The sequence below is a fragment of the Marmota marmota genome, unplaced genomic scaffold (assembly GCF_001458135.2).
Source record: "Marmota marmota marmota unplaced genomic scaffold, marMar, whole genome shotgun sequence".
NCBI classification, from domain to species: Eukaryota; Metazoa; Chordata; class Mammalia; order Rodentia; family Sciuridae; genus Marmota; species Marmota marmota.
In genome coordinates, this window is record NW_025999842.1 from 14,778,308 (window position 1) to 14,792,431 (window position 14,124).

Genomic DNA, 14,124 nt, shown 5'->3' on the forward strand with positions numbered 1-14,124 from the left:
GTCTATTTCTTCAGGTAGGAGACAGTAATATGAATTCTAGTGATGTGATTAACTCTTATCCTTTATTCCTGTTTTCATTGTGATTCACTTTTCATTTTTCTTTAAAACTATTTGATTAAGAGTAGACCTAATGATGGTAAATATCTGCCTTCTCAATCTTTATTTTTTGGTTATACACACACATACACATATACATATATACACATATACATATATACACATATACATATATGTACATATACACATATAACTTTTATCCATGAGTATTAATAATAACTATTATTTGTATCACATACACAAATGTGAGCTAAGCATGGTGGTAAGCATTTTTGTGCTTTCCATGTGTTTATACTCTGATGAATGCTTCAATATTACATCTATGATATTCATTTTACTAGTGAACAAGCATAGTTTCAGGAAGGTTACATGAAAGACAAAGGCCAGAGAACTAATTAACAATGAAGATAGATGTGAAGACAAAGTCTCTGTTATAATGTTCATGTAATTTTCATTCTGTGATTCTGACTTTATTTTAACTGTTTTCAAACATATGTCCTAGTATATGTGTGACACACTGCTTTGGTAGAGCTTCAATAACTTTTTTTGAAAAATCAACACCTGTACTAATGCATGGATACCAGCATGCATAAAAGACAATTCAACAAATTTAAGTTCATAGTAAAAATGTAATAATTTCCCTAAGTTTTGCTGTTAAATTTAAAAAATATTATTTAAAATTTTTATTTAAATAGTAGTCACTTTATGTTTTTATTCTTTATATTTATTTGCAACTCCTTTCAGTGATTAAAAATGAACAATGCAATGTTCTCAGTTTTAAATAAATAATTGCAATGAATTCTCATGCAACAAATTTTTCCTCATAGTTAAACATTTTTAATCATTTGTTAATATTTTTCTAGAACTTCATTTCTTGTTTCTTAGGGAAGTTTTCCAATATAGTACATTTTAAATTCCAGAAAAAAAAAAAGAAACTTAGTTACATTTCCAGGAACAGATACAATGGTTTTGAATGAATAGGATATTTGATTACAAAGTGATGTGACCTTTTGAGAATAGCAAATAAAGTTAATTTGATATGGTTATTAAGCTGAACAGAGGAGGATGAATTGAGTGTAAAGTATCCATTTACTAACCATTAAAAACATGCATATTTTTTAAGAATGATAGTTATTCAGTCTTTTCTTTCCTATTCAATTCCTTGGGTAGAAGTTACATACACATGAAAATTGGGCATATTCATTCAAAATGTTTTATTTTTTTTTATTTTGTAAAGAATTTGCTTAATTTTTTGCATAAATAAAAATACCAAAAGTAATTACTTGCACATGATGCATTTATATTAGGACGAAGAGCTTTGTAATGTTTTGAACAACCAATAAAAAAAAAAACCTTAAAGCATCTCTTTATAGAACACAAAATTCAAATATTATCTGTATTTCTTATCTTAATTTGACCTGGGAATGAATGGAGATTTATTGAATGACCATTTTGGAATATATACCTAGAAATGGTGCCTCTTTATTAGATTTCCATCTTCTTTGGTACGTATCGAATTTGATTAACTTGTTTGCTTATTTGCTTATTTTAGCTTAACAGATTTAAAGGTTTTCAGGTAGGAGAATTACCAACCAAAAATAAAAGAAAATGCCATATCTACAAAAAATAATGTTTTCCTCTATGTACAAGTCTATTAGAATAATTTTACCCATCTGTAAAAGACCAAAAAATGAAAATATAAAGAATCTAAGCATCATGTTAGGCAATTATAAGAAGCTGAAGATATGAGTGGCATTGAAGACAATATGTCTTGTCATCTTCCTTGTTTTATAATTAAGACTTTTGTTGAACTAGGAAGCACCTGCATTTCCTAAGAGAACATTTGTTTCTTTTTATGCCAAATGAAGGCACTTATTATATATATTTTTGTAAAAAAGATTTAAAGCATTGTTTTACAAATTCATAACCTGGGTTAAGTAAGGTTTACTCTTCTCAAAACCCACAGACCACAGGAAAAATTTAAGTCAAAGAGAACCAAGTTAGATATTAGTTGTTGAAATAGTGGTATAACTTGTAATTCTTAAATGGATTTGATATTATGTTTATTAATATGTATATAAAGTGTCTAATAGTACCAATCAGGATAAGTGAAATCTGGAAATAATTGAATTTCAACTCTGTGTTTTAGCAGAAGTGCTAAGTTACTTCCCAGTGGAGGGACAGTTTTTTCTTGAACATGGGATGATCAATTGCTTTTCCCAACAAAGGGATCAGACAATCTGCCACAGCCTTATAAGAGATAATGTAGATTGTAAAACAGAACAAGGATTCCTGAGGAACATTCAGTTAGAAAGGAGAGATGTTATTTGCAAAGCTAAACAAACCAGAAAAATCTTCGCAGAGCCCAAACAATTCCAGCTTTTGTAGAAGAAGGTGTTAGCAGTCTCACCCAAACTTAACTCCTAAACTAAGAATATATGAGTAGAAGCTCTGGGACAAAACAGCCAATATCACAGGATAAAGCACTGGAATACTGCAGCAAGGAATTTTGTAAACCAAACACTAGAGGACAATACAAAATTTAGGCAGTAAGCAAATTAGACCGCAAAGATATTAGTTTAGCAACTGAAAATTGATAATATCTGTGTTTCTTGCTATAAATATGCAAAGGTACTCTATATGTGTACCTCTCACTGTAGAGCCTAGTTTATTTCCTTTCTAGAAAGTCTATTTTTTCTTAAATATTTCAAGTTTTTCATCTCAAGTATCATTGCTTATAGACTATTGGACAAGAGGAATGGAGATTAGAAAGTAAAAGGAAAAGAGTCACGTGCAGAATTTGACAATATATATGTGAAAAAAAAATTAGATTCTCATATCTTTGGTAAAGCAATTTTAATTCTGGAATTGATACTAAGAAATAATGAAACCATGGGCTAGGGATATAACTTATTTGGTAGAGTACTTGCCTCACATGCACAAGGCCCTAGGTTCAATCCCAGCACCACCAAAAAGAAAAAAAGAAATAATGAAGCCAGGAACAGGAACATATATTTATATATTATGTAATTTTCAATTATGAAACAAATAAATGTGATGGTTAATTTTGTATGTCAACTTGACTGGGTGATAAGATCCCCAGATATTTGGTTAAATATTTTCCAGGGTGTGCAGACTGTCCTCTCCAATGTAGATGGCCTCTTCTAATCTGTTGCAGGTCTGAAAAGAATGAAATGGCTGAATATAGGAGAGTTATTCCCCACCCTCTACTTGGACTCCCCGGACTAGGACATTATATTCCATCTTTGGCCTTGAACTCTGACTGAATTGGAATTGAATTCATTGGTCCTTCTTGTTCTCAGGTCTTCAGATTCTTCTGAAACTATATTAGTTTTTCAGAGTTTCTGGCTTGTTAACTGCAGATCTTGAAACTTCTAGTCTCCATAAATCATGTAAGTCATTTCCTTATAATAAATCTCTCTGTGTCCATCTATCTATCTGTCATTTAGGCAACTGTTCAAAAATAGGTATAATGTTAAAATTTTATATTATTTAGCACAAATTCAGGAAATCCAGAATTAAACACTGCCTTTTAGACACTCCATAAATTATAGTATTTTCTCCTCAGAATCATATTATTCATTTGCACTTTTGCTTATAACATAGTGGATTTTAAATGAAGTAAACTTTTATATTACTCTATAAATTATTTCCAGGATTATTTGCTTGACAAATTTTATCCCAACTGTAGTTTATTAAAATATGATGTAAATTTTTCACTCTTTCCTGAGCAGTACAGTCTAGTTCTCCTTCACTTTGAATCTGGATTTCATCTGTTTCTGCTATTAATGATAGTAAAGATGGAAGCAATAAGGTCCCAGTTCCATGCTTGCTCCCTAAGCAGTTTCTCCTTCCATTCCTTAGGAATACCGTTGTCATGCTGTCAGGCAAACACATGAAGATAGACAGTCAATTGATGTTCCCTCCTAAGCACTCCTCCTAAGTCCCCAGCTAAAGCCAGAATGACCTTTCTAGACATAAGAATGAGCCATCTTCAAGTTTATCCTTTAGTTTCAGTTAAGTCATCTTAACATAGGTCACATAGAGCAAGGATGAGCCATTTAATGCTGTCTAAATCACAAACTCAAATCCATGAGCAAATAAGTGATGGTTGCTTTAATATAAACGTGTGCTTTTCAAAGTGTGTAGTAAGATACCCTGAGATGGTATTATGAAACTCAAAAATTTAATGGAAATTTTTAAGTTTTAAAAAGAATCACAAATACTAACACTTGTCATTGTATCATGCACTGGTTTCATGGTCAATTTCAAAACTAGAATGGTATATAATATTTTCAGTGATATCATATAATCAAAAAAACTGTTTTGTGGGTAATTCCAAGAATAAAATCAAGTGCAGTACTAAAATCTATATGGAACAGAAAATTAATGCATGGTACCCACTATGATTCCAAGGTTTGAGAATAGGCAGTGCCTAACAGATGCAGAAATTCCATTGTAAGTAATTGTGTGTATTTAGAAGTGAAATTTATCTATAAATTTATAAATATTCTATTTATGTCTTTTATTGTTCAGTCATTACACCCTAAATTCTTAATGGGATGTTTATTTCACTTTCTTAAGAAACAAGCCTGTGTTGTAAAAAACAAACAAACAAACAAAAACCCCCCAAACCCCTGAAACTTTAAAAGCCCCATAAAGACTCTTTTAAGTTATAAGTACTTAGGGAAAACTATTGGTTCATAAAATAAATAAATAATCAATTGTGACAATGTTTATGATTAAACTAGTTAAATATTTAAAATAATTTGTAAAATAATTTGTAATATGATCTGAATTTTATGTGATATATATATATATATATATATATATATATATATATATATATATATATATACTAAAAACAAAAGGTCTAAAATTTGGGTATTGGCAGTGCTCATTTCTTATTTATGAATTATGTATTATTGATAGTTAAAGTTGAGGACTCATTTCATATTTTAACTTTGGATATAATATGGCTCTGTGCTTTAGTTTCTTCATTTGTCAAATTGATTTAATTTTTGGACCTAATACATGGACCTTTTCTGAAATTGAATTTTGTAAAGTGTTGAATATAATAAATAGAATGAAGTTTAATAATTGTTAGCAAGGACTGTTATGATGATTGCTTATTTCTATTTTTATGCTTTATAAAATGAATTACTTCATAATGACAAATGTCATTAGAAAACAAGTAAAGGCAGATACCATGATGTTACTTTTTTCTGAGCTATGTTTAAATTCTTTATCCAATATGTGTCTTTTCTACTTCTTTTCTACATTCTCCAGGGATCTGATCTTGCTCATGGAACCTGATGGAAATATAGTATGGGCAAAACACAGTGAGCTCTGCTCAAATTGTGTATTTCTGAAGTCCCACTTACTCAATGATATTTCAGTGACGGCTTATCTATGATAGAAAAAAAATCATGAATTAAATAGGATAAAGATTATCTACAATAAGAGCATAAGATTTAGTCCATCATTTATTTAAATAAAAACATTACTTGTGGGCTGGGGCTATATGTAACTCAGTGGTAAAATGCCTGCCTCGCACATGTGAGGCACTGTGTTTGATCCTCAGCACCACTAAAAATAAAATAAAAATATATATTATAAAAACATTACTTGCTTTACAACTATATGTAATGCTTAGATGTGACATAGAACATATATTTCTAAAGGTTGGAAGGCATTGCATTTAGATGTTGAATTTGTAGAGGATGGAGAACAGGAAAGGCATGAATGAAATTCTGCCCTGAATAATATATAGAGGTGTGAAATAGCATTGTTCTATTTACAACAACCTTTCTTTCATAATTTACTGAAACTATCAGTTCTTGCATTGAACATGTAATTGTGGTATTGTGAATGTGTTGCTACGAAGGCCAGTTTTTGATGGGTGATCTACTCCAGATGATCTCCAAGAGTGCCAGTGGTTTACACTACTGTTTGTGTCAGTCAATGAAGAGGGCTCACATGCCCATGGCACGTCTGTGATCACGCACTAATGACAGCAGTCCCATGCCATAATGGACCTATGTTCCAGCCTCAATTTCTAGTTGTCACAAAAGTTTCATCTCTTCACAAACAAAATATCTGTCATGATAGTGCTAAACTCACATAGGCAAAATTAGACATCTTCCATATCAAAGAATCCAATTGAGGTATTAAGCCAGGGGCAGTAGCATGCCTGTAATCCCAGAAGCTCAGGAGGCTGAGGCAGGAGGATCCTGAGTTCAAAGCCAGTCTCAGCAAAAGCAAGGTGCTAAGCAACTCCGTGAGACCCTATCTCTAAATAAAACACAAAATAGAGCTTGGGATATGGCTCAATGGTTGAGTGCCCCTGAGTTCAATCCCTGGTACCAAAAATAATAAATAAATGTATCAAATCAGGTATTAAACAATAGCTTTATTATACTTGACAATACTAAAAATACGTTATTTGGAATAGGGAACTCTTTTATGTATGTCTTAAAGTCTTGAAGATTGAAAGTAACTAATAGTAATGTGGCATGTTTGAAAATGAGAAATGTTCATTTTTCTGGGATGGGTTTGCATATACCATTAAATGTCTCTAATGATCCTGGTGTTTATTGCAACTTTAAATTTCATTTGTTTTTATGTAATAGGGATATCTGTTTAAAAGGCATCCATTAGAATTTCAAGATAACTCTAAACTATGTTTCATAAGTTCTCAGAATAAAGATGAATTTTTTAAAAACATAAAAACTATCTCATAAATTGTATGTCTATGATGGTTACAATAAAATAAATCATGCCATATTCTTCTACATTTCCTTAATAAAATTTATTATGTAAAGTTTTGGTTGCAGTAAAGTTTTCCCACAAACAAACATTGTTCTTTTAAATTTTTACATAAAGTCTTTATGTCAATAAAAAGAAAAATATATTCTTATAGTGGTCATTCTGTATTTTGCTGTTCTCTTCCACATAGGAGTGACTTATATGTTAAAAACAGCAGAGAAGAAATATTATAGTTTATAAGGTTCCATTTCTTAATACTCTTAATAATAATTATAAAATATCCTTATGTTGATTTTGATGACAAAAATATTAAAATAAAACTCCATATATTTTTTCCTCTTAATTTAATAGTTATCTTAATAGTACTTGTTTTAGTAAAGAAAAAAATATTCAAACTGAAATAAATATTTCTAGGCATACTCAAAAATGGAAAATTATGTTGTAGGTCTGATGAACAAGATAGATATCATCTACTTTAATGTCTTTGCATTAACTCAGCTGACAATTTTACAACAAAACAATTTATAAGTGTCCTAAAATGGTAGGTATTATTGGAAATTATATATAATATTTTTTCATCAAAATTCTCAAAAGATGAAAAAAGAAAATTTTATAATAATCATAAAAAGTAGCATTGTTCCTTAATGTGATAGACAAATTCTTTTAAATATAGAGATACTATATTGTATAATATAAAATAATAATTTAAGCTCCACCCTCACTCCACCCAATGCTACTCTTTTTTTCAAAGAGAGGAAATGCTTAATCTTCTTGACAGGATAAATTGACTGGAAAATTACATAACCCCTCAACAGATGTTCTTTCTCACATTGTTTGGGAATTTACACCATGGTACAGTGTTTCTAAGACCCATGTGGAGTTAGGATGTGATCCATGTGTGTGAAGTACACTACAGTGTGTGTGTAAAAAAAAAAAAAAATACTACATATTCCTTGGTGGTGTAGTCAAGTGAAGTTGGGCTACAAACCAAAATACTGTTTGCCAATGAAAGATTGCTAAACATCTTAAAATATTCAAGTTACTTGTAGAAACACTTAGAATTTTTTCTACTCAAGTGGAGTTCTAATGTCTAAATTGCTAAGAAAGTTTTGCCATGAGTGAATTTAGGAGTCAAGGATGTTAAGCATCAAAGAACAGGAATAAGAAACCAATTTTAGCTTTCTATCCCTTGCATCATATCTCAAACAGTAGGCATTCTGTGTAAGTCAGATGGTATCTTCAAAATTATAATGCACACGATGGAGTTTAGAATCTGTATAACAAGCAGAATTGTCATATTCAGCTCTCTGTGAACATCATACTGGAATTTATTGTCATTTAATGCTAAATGACATCAATCAACATAGTTCGTTTTGCTTCCTAACATGGTAAACTTATAATTGTATTTCATCAATTTATTATTCAGTCTTGGCAAAAAAATTACCAAGAAGTTAAAAATGCAAATGCTGATGATGATAATGATGATGATGATGATGATGCAGCAACAAGCTCTCAGAACAAAATAAAATAAAAGCTGTTTTTTCAGCAAATTGTTTATAAAAACAGTTCAAAGTAGATGTTTATAGACCTAACACATTGCAAAGTTGTAGCAAGTCTGGAATCCATTGATATTTTCCCTAGTTTGATCATTTTTAGAGGGAAAGGGCAGTTAGTCAGAAAGGACTAATTTATAGTAAACCAGAAAAAAATGTAAGAATAAAATAATTGGAATAAACTGTATTAATGATAGTTATAGGAACATGATTCACAGATAGGCGTTTATTATATTGATGAACTTTCATTATGTAAACCATGTTTCCACTAGAGTGTAGATTATAATCATAAAAAAGTCACACTTCATAGACATTATCACCTTTGGAAAGACAATGGTCAATCAGAATGCATTAGATTAGTTCAATTAAAATTTTCTGATATTTAAGATTTAGAGTTTCATGGTCTCATCACTATTTCTTTGTTACTTAGATTAGTCAGGATATGGTATTGCTATAGGGTTAGAACTTTCTCCAAAATATTTAAGTTCTACTTTGGACTTTTCTATTAATTAAGTGTTTCATTTCACAACTCACTCTCTAGATGCTGTCTTCTTTATTTGTAAATTATAAAAGTTGTTGAATTCTGCTGAGGATTAATTTGGCACAGTGTAAAAGAAGATTAGAGAGGTTAGCAGAAAGGGTCTTTGGTAAAGTTTGAATCATCAAATAACCTGAATTTTATCCTATATATAAGTAAGGAACTTATTAATGTTTCAACTGTGCAAATAAAGTCAATTTTTAATAATGATTTAAGGCAAAAGATTTGAAGAATCCAAGAATAGCAAAATTAACTTCTAAAAATTTTAGTTACTAAGTAATAATTTTGAGAAAAGATAAAATTTATATTTGGCATGATGTAATTAAATAAATAGAACAACTATGTAGAAAGTGATTCCTTTGATTTCTACTTCATTCCCCATGATTGCAAAGATGTTTTTGAAATGTCATTTTTAAAAATATTTTTATTTCCTAACAATCAATGTTTTAGTCAACTTGAGTTGCCATAACAAAATTCCACATATCGGGTAGCTTAAAAAAGAGAAATGCTTTTATCACAGATCTTAAGACTGGAAGTACAAGACGAAATATCAGGAAGAGACTTGTTGGTGATGGCTGTCTTGCTGAATTTTAATGGCCTTTCCTTGATGCATGCAGGTGGAGGGTGAGAGTGTGGAAGAACCCTCTGTCTTCCCCTTCTTATAAAACCAAAACTCCTATTGGCATTGGATCTGACCTGATAATGTCAATTAACATTGACTACCTTTTCAAAACCCTTTCTCCGAAGACCATTTGGCCTTCAATATATGAACTTACATCCATAGCAAGCAAATACTTTTCCTTTGAAATCTTATTTGGACTCATGATAATGTTCTGGTTTCATGTGCTTTTTTTTTTTTTTTTTCAGAGGAAGAAGAATACCAAAAATTGAACTCAGGGGCACTCAACCACTGAGCCACATCCTCAGCCCTATTTTATATGTTATTTAGAGACAGGATCTCAATGAATTGCTTAGTGCCTTGTATTTGCTGAGAATGGCTTTGAATTCACAATCTTCCTACCTCAGCCTCCTAAGTTGCAGGGATTATAGGTGTGGGCCAAGGTTCTGGGCTATAATTGTTTAAAAAAGAAAAAAAAAACTTTCAGTTTTAAATTTTGTGTAAATTTTCAGTGCATTCTATTATTTAAAATGTATTATCACATTGCCCCTTTCCTCATATAGACAAGAAAGAGTTGAATCTCTTGAATTTCTGAGAATATCCTGCGGCAATAGTGATATCAAATTTATACAGAGAAGTCTCATTCCTCAGCAATCAAACCCTCTGAAACTCACTACAAAATGAGGACACCTTTAGACTATGTGATAAACTGCTGTAAATTGTGTAATCTCCTACCATTTTTATTAAGGCCATTATCAGTAAACCAATTTTGGCATATCATTTTGGATAATAACAATATCTAGGAAGGATATTCTCTACTTTTCTTTAGTTTTGTGAAAAATTATGCAATATGTACAGAAAGTTTTAATTAATATAAAAATGCTAAGCATCATTATTTGGTATTACAAATGCATCACAATTCAGTTATTTAATACAAACTTGTTTGTCCTAAGGTTGAATACGGTAATAATCAAGAGAAAGAGACCAAAAATAATATGTTTCAGCATATTGGAAAGTACTATATGGACAACAAATGCAAGTAAGCAAGCAAAAAAAAAAAAAAAAAGAATAGTGTCTACTCAGAATGATACATAAAATATTTATCAATATTCATATGAATTCATACTACCCAGGAATCAAATATGTAGATACTTCATTTATTTGTTGCAGAATTTTTCAACAATCTTTCTATCTCCAAGTAAAATCAATTTTATATATCTACAGTGTGACGTATCAAAAATCATCATTAAATTGGATAAGTGTCCTGTTCAGATTTTTTAATAATTTGCATCAGGTAGTAGTAATTCTTGAGTTTGCAATCATTGTCTCAAAAATTATAGAGGGTGGGAGAAACTTTTTTTTTAAAGGCAAAGATCTTGAGTTGTGTAAAAAAAAAATTAAGGTCCAGATAAAGGGTAAAAAAAATCATCCTTAAAAAATATATGTCTATCAGTGGTAGAATAAAACAAAATTTGTGTGACTTCATCATATATTAAAGTGCATATTTCTAAAGTAACATGGATCTTTAAGAATACAGTTTACTGTGTGTGTGTTTCAGCAAAATAAATTGCTCTTATTTAGGTCTGCATTCACTCATACCCTGAAACTCTGATTTAGATTGCCTTATACAACTCTTTGACTTGAAATACATTATCCATCAAATCCTTTTCAAATCAACTGACTAGGATGAATAATGTCAATTTGTTATGCGCTCTTTCTGTTTTAATCCACCTCTATTTCCATACTCCAGAATATATGTTTGTTCAGCAAGCCTTGGTTTTGTCTGATCATCAGTCCAATTATTTACACATCATTTAAATTTTAATAACTTAAATCATAGGAATTTAAAGAATAATGGGGCTCAATCGAGGTTAGTAAATATTCACTTGTTAGAAGTGTTCACACAAAATATGTTAACTCTCTATGAACCAAAGTTCCTATGATTGTGATGCATTTTATAAAACTCTGTAGCTCTCTGGCATGAGGAAAGTTAAGCTTCATGTACCAGGCAAAGAAAAATTATTAGGAAGAAATAGAATTAAAATTCAAACAGGCACTCAACTCTATAACAATCAAAAGAAAGACATCCAAAGTAACTTGTTTTAACTATTCAAAATCAAGTCTTTACTATTGCCTCACCATTTATTCTCAATGAAATCCATTCAACATGTATAACAGGGAAAATCTTAAGAATGACTAGATTGTAATTTCTTCTGGTTACTATTGTATTTAAAGCTCTTAATTTCAAAATCCAGTTAAAGGAATATCCTTGGGATTCTTGAAAGTCAAGTGGACCCCATGAATCACTACACAGTTTCCGTTTACTACTATGGATTTACAACCACCATTCTTACTGTATATCATTTTGCAGAGTGATAAGGGTCTAAGAGATGTAGGACCTCTCAGAAAAAAGTAATCTTCGTTTTGTGTTCTCTTTTAATAGCCTACAAGATTAAAGGAGCCACTTGAAAATTTATGTTACTTTCAATTGTGTTAGGTCTTATCACCATTTTTAAATTTTAATTTGAAGAGGAAGACAAATGGTCAAAGCACATTCAGAGTACAAGAAGCTGGCACAATAAGTGGGGTTCAGATGCAATCAGATCACTATAATAATAAAAATCTCATTTCATTTAAAATACTAGTTGAGGAAACTTATTTGGTCATTTTTTTAGATTGTGTAGAAATTTTCTGAATAAATACAAATTTTTAAAACATTTCAAGTAATAATAAAAATGCAGGTGGTATTTATTTGAAACTATAAAAATTTTCAGGTTTGCATTAAGTTGGCATAGGAGAAACATAACCAAATCTTGTGTGTGTGTGTGTGTGTGTGCATGTGTCTGTGTGTGTGTCTACAGGGCATTGAATTATAAAGGTAGGAGGATAAAGATGAAAAAGGTTAAATACTAGACAGAAAAAAAATATGTTGTGATAAGTGATAGATAAATCAAAGAGCTGTTCAGAAAACTTGTCAAAGGTGCTATAATTCTAAATCATGTTGCTGAGGATATTTCGTGGTCCAGGATGTTATATAGCCACTATCTCGTTTTTAAGTAAATAACAATTATACTGAAAAATATTTCTCCATGAAAAATATAAGCTCACAAGTGCATGAATAAATGGACAATGGATGATCTTCTACCTATGAATACACTTTGTGGTTTTATTTTCTGGGGATATTTTTTCCTCCCTGAAATTACTACTGTAAAAGTTCTTTAATTTGACAAGTGAATATTCTGAAAAAAAATCTGATTAATTATTTTAATTTAAAATCTGCATTCTGTGTTCAACTATGAAGGCAGTTTCCTCTCCTCCTCCTTCCCTCCCTTCCTCTCTTTTTTTCTCTCTTTCCAAATAAAAATCATACTGAATTCAGGTTGAGTTTTAATAGACTAAAGTGTGAAGTGTAAAATGGAGTACTATAATTTAAAATATTTTATAATTATATCTAGTGTTAATAACTTCCATTTCAGTTTAGCATTATTTCAGTTTGGTAATCATAATGGACTCTGAAATTATGTAAGGTGATCTAGAGATGGTAATTTACTTCTTTTAAATGTTTATGTTCAATAACATGATTTATGTTTCTAGATATGGCTCATAGATTGTGTAAAGCAATTTAATGTTTCATAGGGGCAGTTGACTGTCTTATCACTAAGAAAAATATTTTTCCTTATGTTCATATATCTGATTCACACACCTGTACACACACACACACACACACACATTTTGCAATAATTTTAATCTAGGCAAATGATTACAAAATTTGGAAAAGAATTGAAATCAAATAAATAATGAATATAAAATATTAAATCATTAAGGATTTGTTTAGTCTGCATATTTAGGGGGCAGTAAATTTGTCTGTGGAAAATGTTTTTGAAGAATATGAATTCATAGTCTCTTTGTCATCACACACTTAACCTTTCTATTTTTTTTCTAGATTTGACATTTATATCACTTAAAAAGAAATTCAGAGATATAAATTAATGTTATTAATAAGATTATTTTAATTATTCAACATTAACATCACTAAATTCCATGATTTAAAAAGTACAAAAGGTGCTTTAAATACCACCTGACTTTATATACAAAATAGAGTGATTTTTGAATTTCTTCTATTTTCTTTTGAAACATTTTTTTTCATGGCTATAGGACCAATTCTAATTTTAAAATTATAAAATGTACCCATTTTGTACTACTAACATAAAACTTCTCATCAGTTTGTTTTTATTAATACTATATATAATTCTAATATTCACTTATTTCTGTACTAATATACAGCTTTCACTTTTTGATTTTATTAATAATACTATAAATAAAGTACCACATGCAATTATAATGAATATTATAATTGTGATGCAGAGTAATCTGGAGCACTTACTGAACCCTGCCCCACCTGCATGGTTTTTTTTTTAAAGATAAATAAAGGTATATCCTATTTGAATTAGTTTTATTTGACTTCTTTAGTTAGAATAGCTAAAACTACATCCTGAGTACCTGAAATCTTGTATAACAGAATATTATACAGCAACTAAAAATCTTCTAATGTCACATAAGAAATTAAT